The sequence below is a fragment of the Podarcis cretensis genome, assembly GCF_951804945.1.
Source record: "Podarcis cretensis genome assembly, chromosome: 6".
Classification (NCBI taxonomy): Eukaryota; Metazoa; Chordata; class Lepidosauria; order Squamata; family Lacertidae; genus Podarcis; species Podarcis cretensis.
The window spans coordinates 21,848,002-21,865,881 of record NC_137175.1 but is presented as its reverse complement, the minus strand read 5'-3'; the positions used below and the strand labels follow the sequence as shown (position 1 = coordinate 21,865,881).

The following is a 17,880-nucleotide window of genomic DNA, read 5'->3' as shown; positions in this document are numbered from 1 at the left end:
TACTAATTAGTATCAAGGAGAAATGAAGTTTGGTTCATATTTTAATGTGAACTTTGCTGATCCCAGACTTATATCAATAGGATTTTGTACCTCTCTGAAGTTCTGCAGTTTCAGTGTTAAAAACCCCCAGCATGCTTGATGGGGAAAATGAGTGTACAAAATTGTACACTGAAAAATTCAAATAAATCAATAAAATTATGTTGTAGCCAATGTAGTGCTTGTAAGAAAAACACTGGGACCAAATTTGAATAGTAAAGTACTTTGTATATGGTGGGCAGGGCTTGTGTGTTATGTTTCGGAATCAGCCCCTCCCTTCAATGTGTGTTCCGTTAAGAATGCCAGTTAAGAGGGACGAACTGCCTCTTCTTGCTTCTTGCCTCAGACTTGCCTCATGTTGTTTTATTTAGTTTCTTTCATCATGTTATTTTGTTACAGTTTTCTCTGTTTATTACTGAAGCTTGTTCACATTTACGTGAGCCACTTATTTTTCTCAAAGAAAAAGAAAGTCTGCTGAAGAATGGTGGAATATCCTAAACTTGGGTGTGTGGGAGGATATTCCCAGTTTGCCAGGAGGAGTGATTTTGTTAATCACCCCCTACCTCCACAGCAATGCTCACTTAAAATCATTAGCAATATGCTTCTTCTGCTGCAAAATGTTGTTGTACACGAGAATGCATAAGCTGTTTGCTGGTTAGGTTATTGCACAATAGATTGCACAATCTGTTGTGTAATGAGTTTCCGCTAGCACAACTGTTGTGTTGGTTTCCTCTGTTGCATTCAGCTATCACCTGTGGCTCCTAGAAGCTGTCAGCATGCAACAGCAGCCACCCTCAGGAATAGCTTTGACTGGACAGCTAAAGCAGGTGAGGGTAGACAGTGGGTATCAAACCCTCAGTGAGTTAGGGACTTCCCCTGCATGCAAAGACAGGCTACAATGGATTGAATGGACAAGACTAATAGTGGGTCCAATGGTCAAGAAGATGGTTTCTGCACATTCTGTAGAAGGAAGTGAGGGGCAGATGGGGCTAGTCAATCTGGGAAGGTAGTCCACCTGGGACAGGCTTCCTCAACCTCACCCCTCCAGATGTTTTTGGCCTACAACTCCCATGATCCCTAGCTACCAGGACCAGTGGTCAGGGATGCTGGGAATTGTAGTCTCAAAACATCTGGAGGGTCGAAGTTGAGGAAGCCTGACCTAGGAGATACAAAACTCTGATCCTAAACCTCCACTGCCTTGTGGGTATACTCATTTGTGAGAAATGCTCACCCCAAGGAAAAATCCATTATCTGCTACCATGCGGGCTATCTTTGGGAGAAGAGAAGGCTAAGGAGCAAACCCTACACAAATCCAAAGTAGAGTCCCTACAGTTTGTTGGAGACTTATACTCCTCCTTGCAGCAACTCTTGTAGCCAAATTATTGCCAAATGTATTGCTCTGCTTTCCTTTGGACCACATCAGCAAGGCTGAGAGGGGAGGCGGTCTTGTTGTCTGGGCAGCCAAGGAGCCTCCATACACACTGCCCAGGCTTGCACCCCAGAGAGGTCACTTCAGTGCTGCTAGTGCAGCAAAAGCAATGAGGGAGGCAGTAGTTACTGGTCTCTGCAGCTACAGCAGGCACTGTGATTCTTCTGTGGTCTGACTTCACCCCAGGAGGTATACTTGATTGCCTCTTGAGACAGGCAGATGCAAACAAAAGACCTCATATTTTTATGAGTACACAATAGATTTTCAGTAAGTCAGGAAGGTCAAGGTTCCAGCAATTTCCTTTACCTTTTCATGGACTCCAAATTGGCAAAAGGAAAAACACAATGTATGCTATGGTATGGGTGTGTGCTATATGGTCACAACCAGGAGAACTTTGCTCTTCAAGGGGACATATCTGAACTGCTGCATCTTAGCCATTCCTTAATGGATTTTTGCTTGGATTTTGCCAGTTTATATTAGTCACAACACAGGTACTCCATGTCAAATTTCACCAAGATGGGTCCAATTATTTTTATTTCATAATAATAGAACACTTTTTGACCAGGCTTCTGCTTTAATATCCAGCACTCCCCATCCCGTTTAATCAGACCTACGGTATATCAAAGAAAGGAAGACCTGCAAGTACTACATATTTTTCAACCAGATTTGAACATTGCAGAAGAAGCAACGTTGTCCATAAGCAGGAGCTGATGCCACAGGTATAGGACACAGCAACTCTGAAAACCTGGAAGAAGGCAGCAGTAGCTTGTAATGTATGGTTTCCCCAATGTTTTCGATGAAGCAACCAGAAAAAAAAGAAAGTCTGCAGCAAAACCTTTTAAATATAAATAATTTGCCATAGTCTTCTCAGGAAGTGCAGTACATTCTTACGTCCATGGAGTTAAAGCAACAGACAAGCAAAATTGTGGGATGATGCATGAGGTTTACAATTTTTTGGTACACTGCCATCTTATCTACAAGAACTGCAGCTGGTGCAGGACAAGGAAAAAAGGGACCATCTCCCTAGAAGATTAATAGTTTGTTGCATGGAAGAACAAAGTGTAGATAAACATAAATAAACATGCATTGAACACCGTCTGCTGCGTATGAGCTAAATCATTCTGCCAAAGGGAAATAAAGAAAAGCTACTTTAACATTTAGAGCAGTGCAAGACAGCATGGATAAGCTCAGGTAAGCAGAGTTTACTGGCAAAAAAAATCACCAGCATTAACACCTGAATACATTTTCTGACATGGTGTACTTTATTAAAGATGCTTTCCAGCCACTGAAATCCAATAGTTTAATTGCACTAGGAAGCTGATGAAGATAAAAATGTTAATTCTTAGGAGCATGCTTTATCAAAGGATGTAAAATGCAATCTGAAAGACACTGATGTATTAACATTCAAACAGCATCATTAATGTAATTAATTCTCGTTCTAAATCTCCTCTTTTGTTACTAAAGTCCTGTGAGATAAGCAGGGTTTATTTAAGCCTGTACACGTACACACACACACACACACACACACACACTTCTAAAGATAACAGAAAACAGATTTATACAGATGGGAAACCTTCAATTTCTAACCATTGTTCTTTGTTAACAAGTGTGGCATTGACTTCTGATTAAGCCAGAGTTTCTCCAAATAACTTGACTTGTTTCACTAATTTGAAATTCATTCTTTTTATAACATATACCATTAAATATAAGGGATGTGGGTGGCGCTGTGGATTAAACCACAGAGCCTAGGACTTGCCTATCAGAAGGTCAGCGGTTCGAATCCCCGAGACGGGGTGAGCTCCCGTTGCTCGGTCCCTGCTCCTGCCAACCTAGCAGTTTGAAAGCATGTCAAAGTGCAAGTAGATAAATAGGTACCGCTCTGGCGGAAAGGTAAACAGCATTTCTGTGCGCTGCTCTGGTTCGCCATAAGCGGCTTAGTCATGCTGGCCACCTGACCCGGAAGCTGTCTGTGGACAAACGCTGGCTCCCTCGGCCTATAGAGCGAAATGAGTGCCGCAACCCCAGAGTCGGTCACGACTGGACCTAATTGTCAGGGGTCCCTTTACCTTTACCATTAAATATAAAAATTCTTAAACACTTTACAATAAGAATTCAATTAAAAAAACTATGAACAACATCCAATTACCTCAAAAACTGGATAGAAATGCTACTGTACATCACAAATAAAACTGAGCAGTGTACAAAATTGGGAACGTGTTTCAGAGGTTGGGTGCTAACACCAAGAAGGCTTGTTATTGCTTTGTCACAAGTGGTATTATGGAACAATCAGCAAGATTTCCTCAAAGATCATATGACTGGCCTGGCCTGTACTAGAGAAGGTATCCTGGTCTCAAGTTTTTTAGGACTAAGTATCAATAAAATAATGTCAAACTTGGCTTGGTAGCTAATAGGTGCCCAGCGCAGAACTTTTCACGCTGGTGTGATTATGTGCAAATCTGTTTGCCTCAGTAGCTGCATTTATGCTGTTTGCAACTACCGAATCAGGCACAGGAGTGGAGCCAATGGCAGTGCATTAAAGTAATCTAATTGGGAGGTTACCAATGCATGAATCACCATGACAAGACTATGCTGTCTACGAATGATCCTAGTTGGCACACCAACACAAATTAATTATGGGCACCCCAAGACACTGACATCACCAGGGATTCTAATGACAGTCAATCTAGGATCACCCCCAAAGTATGCTACTTCAAATGCAATGTGACCCCATCTAGAGCTGGTACACAATCTAATTCCCAGACTTGGGAATTAGCCATCCACAGGGCCTCCATCTTGTCAAGATTCAATCACAGTTTATCATCTTTCATCCAACCCATGGCAGTATCCAGGCACCAGTTTAGGAAAGGCAAAGCCTCTCCTGATTCAAATGTTACAAAGCAACAAAGATATTAGCTGGATATTAGCTCACAAAACTGGATGTTTCCCCACCCCTGATTTAAAGGTTTGAAGGTCATCACCAGCATATATATATTCCTCTGTTTCTCATCCCTTGGTCACTCGTAACTGACTCCATCATTATGTTTGAGAGCACAGGAAATAATATGAAAGTTCTGTACACAGTATGGATCTGTACGGATCATTGACTCATGCAAATTACAAAGGAATACAATCATTAAGATGACAATGCACCTATGAACCAGCTTCAAAAGTACCCTGTTGAATTATGCACATTTCAGTAAATACAAATAAGAAATAAGATGCAACAGAATTGGAGTAAAAGTTAACAACATACTGGTGTCTATTTGCTTAGTTTGCAGTGGATGCTTGATAGATGCACTTAAGATTTACCGAATGACTACTAGACTTTATAATTCTCTGGTGGAGGTAGGGGAATGCCTTTTAATCAGTCTGTAGTTAATTGGTTTTCATTGACTTCTTTTATCCAAGTTGCCTGGAATGATATATGCATGCAAAACTTTTAAAGCTCCAAAATTTTCTCTTCAGTTTTCCTGATATTCACAAGAATGCAAAAAATGTGCCCTATTCAAATATTATTGCAATGCACAATGAAATCTGGTTAACTATATAGATTTATTCTTTCTGAATTTCAGCATAATTCTATCAGTATTAATACATAAGCATTTAAATATATATGCATGGTTATATGTATTTTTAATGTGTCAGTTACTTTAGGAAACCTGGAGTCTGTAGGCTTACATTATACATATAGTAATGTGTATAATAATACACATTACATGCAATAATTCTTCATATTTTTAGAAGTAGTAGTAGAAAAACCCAAACCCCTCACTTCCAAACTTCTAATTCCAAGATGGGAATTAGAAAAAAAAAATCAGTTTGGATGCACTCAACATTGAAATTATCAGAAAATTCTAATAATAATAATTTAATAATAATAATTTATTATTTATACCCCGCCCATCTGGCTGGGCCTCCCCAGCCACTCTGGGCGGCTTCCAAAAGAATATTAAAATACTATGATACATCAAACATTAAAAGCATCCCTGAACAGGGCTGCCTTCAGATGTCTTCTAAAAGTCTGGTAGTTGTTGTTCTCTTTGACATCTGGTGGGAGGGCATTCCACAAGGAGGGCGCCACTACCGAAAAGGCCCTCTGCCTGGTTCCCTGTAACTTGGCTTCTAGCAGTGAGGGAACCGCCAGAAGGCCCTTGGTGCTGGACCTCAGTGTCCGGGTAGAACAATGGGGGTGGAGACGCTCCTTCAGGTATACTGGACCGAGGCCGTTTAGGGCTTTAAAGGTCAGCACCAACACTTTGAATTGTGCTCGGAAACGTACTGGGAGCCAATGTAGGTCTTTCAAGACCGGTGTTATATGGTCTCGGTGGCCGCTCCCTGTCACCAGTCTGGCTGCTGCGTTCTGGATTAGTTGTAGTTTCCGGGTCACCTTCAAAGGTAGCCCCACGTAGAGTGCATTGCAGTAATCCAAGCGGGAGATAACCAGAGCATGCACCACTCTGGTGAGGCAGTCCACAGGCAGATAGGGTCTCAGCCTGCGTACCAGATGGAGCTGGTACACAGCTGCCCTGGACACGGATTTAACCTGTGCCTCCATGGACAGCTGTGAGTCCAAAATGACTCCCAGGCTGCGCACCTGGTCCTTCAGGGGCACAGTTACCCCATTCAGGACCAGGGAGTCCTCCACACCTGCCCGCCTCCTGTCCCCCAGAAACAGTACTTCTGTCTTGTCAGGATTCAATCTCAATCTGTTAGCCGCCATCCATCCTCCAACCGCCTCCAGACACTCACACAGGACCTTCACCGCCTTCACTGGTTCTGATTTGAAAGAGAGGTAGAGCTGGGTATCATCCGCATACTGCTATCCATACTGCTTATTCAATCATGATTGGTTTGCACTCACAACCATTTTTAGAAGCTTGGTGTAACTCCTGATCATTAAAGGCCATTAATTTATGTCCCTATTGCCAACCATTGAGTGTCATGCTGTGCAAAGGCCCAGGGCATTTCCAATAACCTACATTATGCAAATGTAGGTTATCATACTGTATTATTGAAACTTATAAGTGAACACCTCAATAAATGCAATCGATCAAAATAATATAAAACAGCAAAATCATGAAATACCCATAAATCAGACTTGATAGTACAAGGCAGAGGAGAAGATGGGTAGCATTGTAGGTATTGCAAAAGATCTCAGGGGTTAGGGCAGGATGGAGTGCACAAGAAAGAAGGGAATGTGCTCATGGATGCATTTTTGTAGGCTTGTCTGTATGGGCAAGGGCATGTTGAAAATGATAATAATGGATGGATGACCAACCTTTGCATAGGCACTGCAATGAACACATGTAACTAGGTTTGTGAATCTGCTGGAAAGAGGCAAGATGGGAATGCAGGCTTGGTCAGGGCAATGAGTTAGGTCAGCACACCTGCTTGGGTTTCATGCTGTGCTACTGCTTGCTCTCCAGCTCAGTGTTCTACACTAGAGGCAAAAGTGCTCCAAAGCTCTTGGAGCTCCATAATACACACAAACAAGATTGGCAGCACCTCATTTCAAAGCCCTGGCTTCTATTACACTAGGGGGGGAAAGTTGACCTACAATAGTTTTATAGGTCTGAGGCATATGAAGCACCAAAATAGGACTTTGTACACGGCCTCCATTTCTTTTAATCCAGCTTTCTTTAATCATAGCTTCAAGGGCATACGGAGGTCTAAATAGACTTGATTTTGAAGCACAGATGAGCACCCTATTCCTTTTTGCCCTTGGAGTTAGAGAAGCACAAATTATGCAAGTACAAGTAGGATTGCAACTGACACAACAACCCAAAAACACAATATCTATGATTATAAAAATAAAAAATGATGTAGATCATCCAAAGAGGATGTGTGTGAAGCTTTCATTTTTTTCTAAAACATTGTACTAAACTTGACCTCTGTAAAAAAAAGAATAAGAGGTTGCACATCTTGTGCAAAAACCAAAAGGGGATCTGGCAGGCCATTTTATTTATTTATCCTTGCAGCATATTGGGAGCATCATTTTAGAACTCCAACACATGACAGGAAGCATCTGCCTGGCTGCCCAGATACAATACTCCTTAGGCAGTGGAAACAGGGATAGGATGCTGCCCTATACAAAGTGTTTGTCCATTTAGCTTGGCATTGCCTAGCTGACTGTAGCTCTCCAGGGTCTCAGGAGATGGCATCTTTCGCATCATCCTACTACTCTTTAAGGGAATACATGAGGGACAGAAAATGGGATCTTCTGCATCTGAAGCTTGTAATCTACCAGAGCTATAGTTCCTAATTAAGTTAAGTAGGCCAACAAGGTTCCATGTGGGTCTGCCTTTGAAGTTGGTTCAGAAACAGCAACATGTACACAGTGTGGCTGAACATAAGAAGAACCTGGTTCAGGCCAATGGCCCATCTACAATATAGTCCAGCATCCTGTTCCCACAGTGAACAATCAGATGCTTTCTCAAGCGTCTAATATTAGGCTCAGCCAAAGAGTATGACTCATTTTTGGAGATGCTTTTGTTACTGGAAAAAATGTACACTCTAGGCTAAATCCTGTTTAAGAGAAAACCTGTACTTGGAACTGAGGCAAACATGAGAGATCTTCACTTGGTGCAGTGCCACATAAATGTTCATCTAATAAAGTGGAAAGAACACAATATGAAAACTATGTTTTAGAAAACTACATCCTCAATCCAGAAGGACTTTAGTGAGAGTAAGTCTAATTGGCACACTTATTAGTTTATGTCCGGGATCTAAGTGTTAGCTGATTCACACCACAATGAGTCATGGAATTACCATAGAATTTTCTCTATTCGTGATCAAGGTCTGAGGTAAACTGAAGATGCCACAGACAGAACTAGCATTTCCAATTGAACGTTCTTGTTATATGTCTTCCATACAGAAAACAGCCTCAGCCCAAGCTCTTTTCTTGCTATAAGTCTTCTAGGATTATTTGCCTTCACCCTCTGAAATAACATTAACTGGCAGTCTTTTAATTGCTTTTACTAGGGTCAGCTGAAGATACATTAACACTGAAGATACATTAAAGTGAGAGGTCAGAGGGAACATACATGAAAGGTGACTACTGAAGCCAAGAAGCTAGGATGATACCGAGCAACAGAGCAAACTAGGTCATTTGACTCGTGACTTGTGTATTTGGATGCTAACTGTATTTGCTTAACAGTTCATTTCTTCAGAGAATGCAAAATCTGGCTCTTTAAGGCCATGAAACATGGTAACATAATTTGTATGTAAGTTAGATTCAAAAAGAAATACTGCAAATGCAGTATTAAATACCAATTTACACATTTAACAAGCACCATTGGAAGCATTTGCATGCAGTAATAGATCACCTTCTTAATAATAATAATATTTCTTATACCTTGCCCATCTGACTGGGTTGCCCCAGCCATTCTGGGTGGCTTCCAACAAGAATACAAACAAAACAAACAAATCAAATATTAACAGCTTCCTGAAACAGGGCTGCCTTTAGATGTCTACAAAAAATTATATAGTTGACTCTGTGACATCTCTTTGACATTGCAAAATGTGAGATTAGATCACATCTATTTTTTACTTGTTGACACACTCTTCAATTTTCATTCTTTAACTGATTCCATTTGTGTGTGTGTGCATGCAAGTAACATGAGGTACAGCAGGTGAAAAGCATTGCAAAAGCATCTTTATACAGATTTTGCCTTTTGTTTCCTATCACTCACAGTTCATGTAATCCTGCATTAAACATGAGCAACTCATTTAAAGACTTACCTTCAATTCATTCCTAAGGAAGTGTCTGTAATGGACATACAAGCAGGGAAAGGCAACAGATTTTTTCCAAGGTGCCTGAATAGGTATGGATGAAAAGTGCAGAACCTGAATAAAGCAAGGAAGAGAGATTACATTTACACGTGCCTGAAAAGTTAGAGAGAAGTAATATCACTGGCATTTTCCCAACCTCTCTCTCCCTGCCTCTTCCATATTGCAGATTCACATCCCTTCTCAATGCATTAAATTTTTTGCTTAAAATGCATATAGGGTGTGCATTTTAGAGAATGAAGACAGTGAGTTGCATATATATATATATATATATATATATATATGAATGAATATAAATACATTCTAACACTCTTTCTCGAAAGTGGCCAACTAGATGCTTCTAGAATATCTCATGGAATGTTCAGAGGCAATAAACCTGGCAATAATGTGATGGAGCAAAAAACAGAGGTTGTCTTCTATTTTACCTATTTATCTGTTTACTGAAGGCATCCAATATACATAATCTATCTATTAATTATGTAGTAGGTTCCTTTGTTTGTCCCAAACCTACCACCATATTGTACCGCTAGGCGCTTTTGCATTTGAAACAAAATAGAATAACATCAATGGCGGACCTTGATGTCTCATACTTCAGTGGGGCCTGTGCGATGTCAAAATGTGGCACCCTCCCCCTACCTTTTGCCTTCCATTGGATGTCATAGCTGCAGTGCTCCAGAAGCTCTGCACCTGGTGCGACGACACCAGTTGCGCTCCCCTAGATCCAACTTCGATAACATCTCCATTATTCACTCTCTACTTGCCATTGATAAGCCACTATCATCATGTTCCTCTTTAGGCTTAATGTTTTCTAATTTAAGAAACTCCAGCCTCTCGAACCTTCCTCCATATGGATAATGCTCCACCTCATTAGTCAATCTCTTTCATTTGAGTTGCAGAAGTAGGAAAGCCAAATGGATGTATTTTAGTTATCTGTACAAGCTTTCTGATTGTTTTCCATCTGTCTCCCTATGCCCCCTTTCAGATTATGATGAAATATACTTCATACTTAGGGTATCCTAATATTTCTGCTGAGCTATGTAGTTGCCAGAGCATAATTTCAATACGGCTTTTGAAAAACCAAAATGAAAAAGCAGGTATCATTAAAATGTCAAACTTGGCAGCAGGAAAGTCAGCACTTCTGTCTTGCAGATGAGCCCCATATTAATCCAGATAATCAGAGCAACACTGTGAGTCCTTCTAAGGGTAAAAACTGGCACTTGTCCACCTTGTCTCCATGGAAATGTAGTCTTGTTTAATATCTCTTTACAAAATGTAAAGAAGCTCTGAAATTTACAAAGGTAATCTTTTTTTATTTCATGCATATCACTGAGCATGCCCAGAGCTATGCTAGTCAGCTACAGCCACTCAGGAATCTTAAATATATTGCTGAGATTGCTTTCTTCTTTTCTGGTACCATTTTCCCAAAGAGTAAAAGAAGTGCAGTAGCCATTTATCTTTGCATATAAATCTCAAAAGATTTATTATATGAAGAGTCATTGCAAATTGCCTGTCGAAATTGCGTTCGTGATGAACAAGAATGACACTAAATTTTGCAGCTTGATTAAATCTCTCAGATAACATAGTAATGAATGCAAAACTCTGCCACTAAAATAAATGTGGGTGTTCTTCTCTCAAAAGTAATATGGATTTATTTCATTTGTTTATTTGAACCAGGGGTGGAGCGAATCAGTGATTATGTGCTTCAGTTCCTTTATTTCACTGGGTACTAGACAGCTTCATACTGACACCATCTTGTAATGAAGATGCACTGTAATTGCCCAGCATTTGATGGATGTGCATAGGTATACTTGCTCTGCTTTGTGTGTGTGTGTGCCCAGGGGTGAAATATGGCCACACCACACCCCCTTAGTATCACCACTTACAGGGCCTGCTTCATACCCCCAAATGTTTTTGCTTCACTGGAATGTGTTCTTGAATTCCTATGCCTCTTGTTTCTCTGCACAGAAACTAGCTTAGTGAACAAAGGTAAAATGTACCTTCGTAGCTCTGCCCATTTACCTGAATTTGAACCTGACCTAGAGGATACCAACTTGGAAGTGACCCCATCCCAGGAGGCACTTTGCTGAGGGCCCCCTCAAACAGGCCTCACATACCCTCACAAGCAAATGGAATTCCAGGTCAAAGATAAATAATATGATGCCAGAGGGGGCTGCTCAGTGATTATTGACTATGTATATTAGAAAGTACTATGCTCCGGTTAAAAAAAAAAAAGGCAGCACCCATCCACCAGGAGAGACAATAACACATTTACAAACTGGAGGAAGGGAATGCAGGGCTAATGCAAATTTGCTAACAAATATACAGAAATTTCAGTGATAATACACAGAAATGTGGACCCCGCAACCAATTTCACTCAATTGAATTAAATATCAGACTATTACAAATGTCCTGCACTGCAGCTTGCCACATAGAATTACAGTGGTACCTTGGGTTAAGAACTTAATTCATTCTGGAGGTCCGTTCTTAACCTGAAACTGTTCTTAACCTGAGGTACCACTTTAGCTAATGGGGCCTCCCACTGCCGCCGCACCAACGCCACACGATTTCTGTTCTCATCCTGAAGCAAAGTTCTTAACCCGAGGTACTATTTCTGGGTTAGCAGAGTCTGTAACCTGAAGCATCTGTAACCTGAGATACCATTGTATCTTCCTCCCCCTGCACAATGTTCTGGGGTATTTCCCAACCCCCTCCCTAAACCAATTTCGGGGGTACATATGGGAAAGAAGAGGAGAAACCCCATTTCTCAAGCAGAAGCCCTTTTTAGGTGAATCTTGCCCACTAATCTTTATTGATGAGATTCCAAGTATGTTTATATTGTTTTATGCATGTTTTAAAACATTCCTACAGATGCCTTCCTCAAGCAAGGGCCCTCCATGCAACTCATACTAGGGGTGGAGAAGCAGGAGAAGAAAATTCATTGTGCTTTCCCATCCCAACCTACATATTTAGTCTGTATGTAAATAAGGCTGAACTTGACAGATTTTTGCCATCCATGGTTAAGGTATCGTTCAGATTTATTATCTGTGAATCACCTTTCTGAGATTAAAAACCCAGTAGCAATTAATTTGTCATCTTCTGAAATATTTGGCAAGAAGCTACTCCTGTCTAACAAGCAGCCATGAAATTCATATTCAGAACCTCTCTCTGGGAAATTAATCCTCAGCAATAAATTGCCTTTACTATGGAGAACAATTATTACATTCATGCTCCATTTATGACATGTGGCCAAACTGATAACTCATCTATGATAATATTCTCTCTCTTTCACACTAACGCACACCCCTGCCTTCATGGCCAAGAATGCTAGCCTCTTTACATTCTTGGGAGCTACTTATGATAGTGTTCTGGGGGCCAGAAGTACATTTATGGTTGCCTTAGAAGTTTCCAGACTCCATAATAAAGCTGTTTTTGTGTAGCGGCAAGAATTTCACAGTACTGTAGTGCACATCCTCAGGTATAGCATTAGCATTCAAATACAAACATTTATATGTTATCTACACATTACATATAAAATGCAAGAGAGAGATGGGGCATTAAAGTGTGAAAATATATTCCTACAACCTAAATGCATCTTTCATTTCAAGCTGTGGGTAAACATACTGGATTCAAATTTGACAGTCACCAGGGACCAGATAAAATCACTCTAGTGGCTAGATTTGGCATTTCAGTAGGTAATCCCCGAGCTAGTTTATTTCCTATTGTTGTTAAGTGTTGATAATTCTTATACCTTTGCAAAATTTATAATTTTGCAATTATACATAATAGTTTTGCATAATTATACAAATAATTTTGCTCAGTACAATTTCAGGAATGGCTTTCAACTTTTTTTTTCTTCCAAACAAGTATTTTGGGTAAATACAGCAATATCAAAAGCTATATCTATATCTATAGTATAGTACCTTAGACCAAATGACAGAAAATCTCACCACAAATGGGTAAGTAAATAACCCCCATTGTAAAGGATAGCAGTGCTGCTTTCCTCATGGAATGTCTTGCGTTGGAGAACAGCTGTTTTGTTTCAATTATTTATGATCACAACTCGGCATGCTGTACATCACTAGAAATGTTATTGTTTGGTTTTGCAAAGGCACACATGCCCTAGCAACAAGACATCCCTCTAACCCATCTGTTGCTAAATCTTTGATGGAAATGGAATGAAAACTTTTCATTTGCTGTCTGTTTGTCTACTTGGGCAAGAATTAGTTAAATTTTAAATGAAGAAGGAAAAGGAAGGTAACACTAAAAGAAACATTGCATTAAACTGGATTTTAAAACATTTTCCCCTTGCATGCATGACTCACTCACTCCATATGCAACATCAGAGGATAAACATGCTAAGTAAAACAAACACACTATAGTTAAAATACAGCAACAATTAACTTGTTGAAAAGCACATTCAAATGGGATGAAAAAAGGCGGCTACATAGTTTCCATATCTTTCCTTTGATTTGTTTTGCAATTTCTTTAGATACATGTTTGTGACCTTGTGTCCTGACAATACTGTGATTTTCCAGATCTAAGAGGCAGTCAATGTGCTCCTCCGTTCTCTTGCACTACTGTGGCAGGCATATTAGACTTCATGTCATTGGAATAAATATTCTGTAGGCTACAAGCTTTAACAGATTTATTGGTGTAATTAAAATTGACTAAAGCTTTAATTGCCAATTTAAAAGGCATATCAGTTATTCAGGAAGTAGCCCTGTGGAATGGACTCTTTTTGTTCTCTAAAAGCACCTTTGCCTGAGCAATCTCAGATAAGGTAGCTTCTGTGTAATGCACAGTGACCAGTGAAAGGATACTTAGAGCAACTTGGTGAAGCCCTAACCACTGCCTCTCGCAAGATCTAACACAGCTGGGCGTAAACACATAAAAAGCTTAAGGCGGGATGCACGGAGAGAGGCAAGCAGTGGTATCAACAAATGCAGCACCAGCAGATAACTGAGGTTTAGCGGCAACCTTACCACAACCTCAGAGGCAGCAAAGAAAGCAGAGAAAAGGCAGACAAGTTGGAGACAGCTAAACAGAGAAATGTGAGTGGAGAAACTTCACGGTCCTGGGCCCTGGAGCTACCCTAGGACGAGAAAGTGTCTATACAACTTTGGATGCTATTAGGATTCAATATGACCTAAACAGATTTGAGAACTGGGCCAGAACCAACAGCTTTAATTTCAGTAAGGATAAATGTAAGGTAGGAATAATCTTGGGCAGGAGTAATTAAATGAACAAATATAGGATGGGAGACACCTGCCTTGCCAGTAGTACATGTGGGAAGGACCACAAAGTTGAGTCAACATGAGCCCAGATGGATCAGACCAAAGACCTATCTAGCCCAGCTTACTGTCTCCCACAGAGGACCCACTATATGCCTAAGGGAAGCCCACAAGCAAGAGATGAGTGCAATAGAACTCTCCTGGTATCAGTAACAGGGTACATCTGATCCTAGAACTTGTGTTCAGTTGCAGCCATTGGTAACCTTATCCTCCATGAATTTGTCTAATCTCCTTTTAAAGCTTAAATTGGTGGCCATCACCACAACTTGTTTAAGCGAATTCCATAATCCAACAATGTGCCTTAGCGGGTCTGCTGTGCAGACTACATCATCATCACAGGTGCACAACAGGGCCTAAAGAAAAGGAAGTGTCCTATTTTCCTATATATGTAGGGGTTTGATGTAACAGCAGCAGATGCACAGCTCTTACCCAACTATCACAGGACTCTAATGAAACCAAATTTGTAGCAACATGGTTAAAGTCTTTATTTACATTATAATGAAAAGTTAGGAGGATGATAATAGCTTACCAACTATTAAGGGACAAACACGCAAGCTTTTCAAAGTGATCCCTTCAATGCCAAGTATAACGCCACTGGGTAGAATTCTCAAAGAAAATAATAAGTTGTCATAATCTCTACTGCTTAGAACAATATTAGCAATTTAGTAAATCCAGGCAATGGAAGCTTGGGGCAATGACGGCTCCACACATCTCTCAATGCTGTAGAAGCCTGTCAGATGAATTATTCGGAAGGAACCACTTGCTTCCGACTCCACCTATTTAATAGGTAAGGTAGCAATTTTCGTGCCGTTTTTAACTTCTGTAGTTGTGCATAATAACTGAGCATTAGCTGACAGCTAGGTGATCAGGGAACGCAATTAACCCATGACTTCTCATGCTGCAGCTTGAATTATTTGCACTGCAAACCGAAATGGTAGCCTTAGTTTTTTTAAAAAAGCTTACACAGGTGGAGTTATTCTTGGGTCCCCACAAATCCTGGAAAAGCCTTTATTCATTTATTTCATAAAAGTTATACACTGCTTGATTGTAAAAATGAACACAAAAAACCCTCAAAGTGGCTTACAAAAAGATAAAATAAGAAAAGACAATGTTAGGCTAACTGATTTTAGATATTGTGAACTGTAAATATGTTACTTCAGATTGTTTTATTGTTCACTTTGCCCACTTTCTCTTCGTACTGACCTGTTTTGCTTGTTGGGAAAGGAAGTTTTGCAGTAGACACTGAAAAGACAACAAAGATGAAGCGTGTCTGATATTTAACGGGAGGGAATTCCAAAGTGTAGGTGCCACAACTCTAAGGACCCAATTTCTATTATGGCAAGCAGACTTGACCTCAAGACAAGATAGAATCTGCACCCATCCCTAGCAATGGAGTATTAATGGGATATATCTAAAATGAAATGTAAGCTTAAAAAAAAGAAGAATATGGGGTGTGGGTGGGGCAAACCATGCAGAAATATCAGTAAAGGAGTCAGTGTATGTTTGAAGGAGAGCACAGTAGAGACTGTGTTATATCCTTGTGGACATGTTTGACAGCAGCTCTGCTGCATTCAGCAAAGCTATGCTACCGTTGTTCTGCCAGGGATTTAGCGCAATTCCCTTCTTTGGTGCTGGACTTACCTGGAACAGGATATGGATTCCCTTTTACAGACAAAATTGAAGTTGCAAAAATTGTATTGCTTTCTTCAACACCTAAGGCAGTGGCTTTATGAAAGTGATTGCTACCAACTCAGGTGAATTTTGTAAACAAATGTAAAGGAGTTCTCACTGTGTTTTGAAACTTGGTGCTTTTACAGCAACTGAGAAGGAAGCTGAGTGCATGAATAGAAAAGGAGTAAGGTTTAGCAGACTCTGTGACCTGGATAGAGCATGAGTTCAGACTTTTGTTATCACTCAGCTTACAATCTCCAAATGCATGTGAATTCAGTGATGTGATTGGACTCTCAGGTTGCAGCAATGGGTAGAAAGGAAATAAGATTAATGATAATGCACTTAGCAAAGGCTTTATTTATTTATTTACTCATTCATTCATTCATTCATTCATTCATTCATTCATTCATAGGTTTAGCCCACCATTCCTAAAAATAGTCCAAGGCAGCTAACAATATATATTATTATTATTTTATTATTATTTTTATTGAATTTATATACCGCCCTATACCCAGAGATCTCAGGGCAGTTCATAGAATAAAACCAAGCTATAAAACCACAAAATACATAATAAAAATAACCCAATAGCCCCCCCCCCAAAAAAACACATTTTAAAAGGGCATAGGAGATGTAAATCAGATCAACCCAAGGCCTGGTTAAAAAGGAATGTTTTTGCCTGGCACCTAAAGGTGTATAATTAAAACAAGGGAGTTCAATTGATAGCATAAAAGCAATGACATAAAAAAAAATCCTTAAAAGTAGCAGCAAAACTATTTCTAGCATAATTAACCATAGCATAAAAGAGGGCTTACATGTGTCTTATTAAATGCTCTTTCTAAAAGGAAGGTCTTCACCTTCAACGAAAGGTGATTAAGAGCAGGATGACCCTCCCTTTGGGAGGGAGTTCTGAAGGTGAGGCACAATCACCAAGAAGGTCCTGTCTGAAGACATGAGAAGACAGAGGAACTGCATTAATGAAATACCTAAGAGGACCTCAGTTGATGACCACAGCAGTCAGGAGAAGACAGATCTGGACACTATACTTTTGTTGATGCAGTCAAGAAGAGCATTAGCTTTTTTCTTTTTTTGCTGCTGCTGCTGCATCACATTGTTGATTGATGTTAAGCTTGTGGTCTACGAAGACCCCTAGATCCTTCCCACATGTACTACTGGCAAGCCAGGTGTCCCCCCCATCTTATATATGTGCAGCTGGTTCTTACAGCCTAAGTGCAGAACCTTACATTTGTCCCTACTGAAATCCATTTAATTAGTTTGGGCGCAGTTCTCCAATCTGTTTAGGTAATTTTGAATCCTGGTTCTGTCTTCAGCAGCACTGGTTACTCCTCCCAGTTTGGTGTCATCTGCAGATCTGATGAGCATCAAATGTAAACACTTAATCTGGGTGTTTGCTTTGTAGAAGCTTAGCAAAAGGCACAATAATTTAGGAACTAAATTTGTAATACAAAACACCATTGTGTATAATATAAACACCTGGGTTGTGTTAAACTACAAGTAGGCCAGTAGAGCAGATGAACAACTTCTCATAAAAGCATTCCATTAAAAGGATGCATAGGTTTTACAACTCAGAGCCACCCTGCCATTCTGCAGTGCATCAAAAGAATGCAATGATATTATAAAGTGTACCATGTTTCTATAATTTTCCAT

The 17,880-nt window shown here is 40.1% G+C and overlaps 1 protein-coding gene and 1 long non-coding RNA gene across 3 annotated transcripts in view; one reads left to right on the top strand and one right to left on the bottom strand.

Annotated features, from left to right (window-relative positions):
- Window positions 1-17,880, bottom strand: part of SULF2 (sulfatase 2) — a 280,685-nt gene that overhangs the window by 187,398 nt on the left and 75,407 nt on the right. Inside the window, exon 3 of the mRNA XM_079979106.1 lies at window positions 9,206-9,310. The gene's annotated coding sequence lies outside the window, so the exon portion shown is untranslated. The remainder of the gene's footprint in view (window positions 1-9,205; window positions 9,311-17,880) is intronic.
- Window positions 322-17,880, top strand: part of LOC307218103 — a 32,227-nt gene continuing 14,668 nt past the window's right edge. The window contains exons 1-3 of one of the 2 annotated variants that reach the window (XR_013839772.1): window positions 322-2,656; window positions 4,737-4,810; window positions 8,447-9,199. This is a non-coding gene — a long non-coding RNA (uncharacterized lncRNA). Of the gene's footprint in view, window positions 2,657-4,736; window positions 4,811-8,446; window positions 9,200-17,880 lie in introns of those variants that run through there. The other variant, XR_013839771.1, reaches the window with a different exon arrangement.